Raw genomic sequence first — 761 nt, 5'->3', positions numbered from 1 at the left:
TCTTTATCCATTCATCTGTTGATGGACATCTTGGCTCTTTCCACAGTTTGGCTATTGTGGACATTGCTGCTATAAACATTGGGGTGCACGTACCCCTTCGGATCCCTACATTTGTATCTTTGGGGTAAATACCCAGTAGTGCAATTGCTGGATCGTATGGTAGCTCCCTATTTTCAACTGTTTGAGGAACCTCCATACTGTTTTCCAGAGTGGTTGCACCAGCTTGCATTCCCACCAACAGTGTAGGGGGGTTCCCCTTTCTCCGCATCCCCGCCAACATCTGTAGTTTTCTGACTTGTTAATTCTAGCCATTCTGACTTGTGTGAGGTGGTATCTCATTGAGGTTTTAATTTGGATTTCCCTGATGTCGAGCGATGTTGAGCACTTTTTCATGTGTCTGTTGGCCATTTGGATGTCTTCTTTGGAAAAATGTCTGTTCATGTCTTCTGCCCATTTCTTGATTGGATTATTTGTTCTTTGGGTATTGAGTTTGATAAGTTCTTTATAGATTTTGGATACTAGCCCTTTATCGGATATGTCCTTTGCAAATATTTTCTCCCATTCTGTCGGTTGTCTTTTGGTTTTGTGGATTGTTTCTTTTGCTGTGCAAAAGCTTTTTATCTTGATGAAATCCCAATAGTTCATTTTTGCCCTGGCTTCCCTTGCCTTTGGCGATGTTTCTAGGAAGAAGTTGCTGTGGCTGAGGTGGAAGAGGTTGCTGGCTGTGTTCTCCTTTAGGATTTTGATGGACTCCTGTCTCA

The sequence above is a fragment of the Zalophus californianus genome, chromosome 12 (genome assembly GCF_009762305.2).
Source record: "Zalophus californianus isolate mZalCal1 chromosome 12, mZalCal1.pri.v2, whole genome shotgun sequence".
NCBI lineage: Eukaryota > Metazoa > Chordata > Mammalia > Carnivora > Otariidae > Zalophus > Zalophus californianus.
This window is presented reverse-complemented; position numbering follows the sequence as displayed.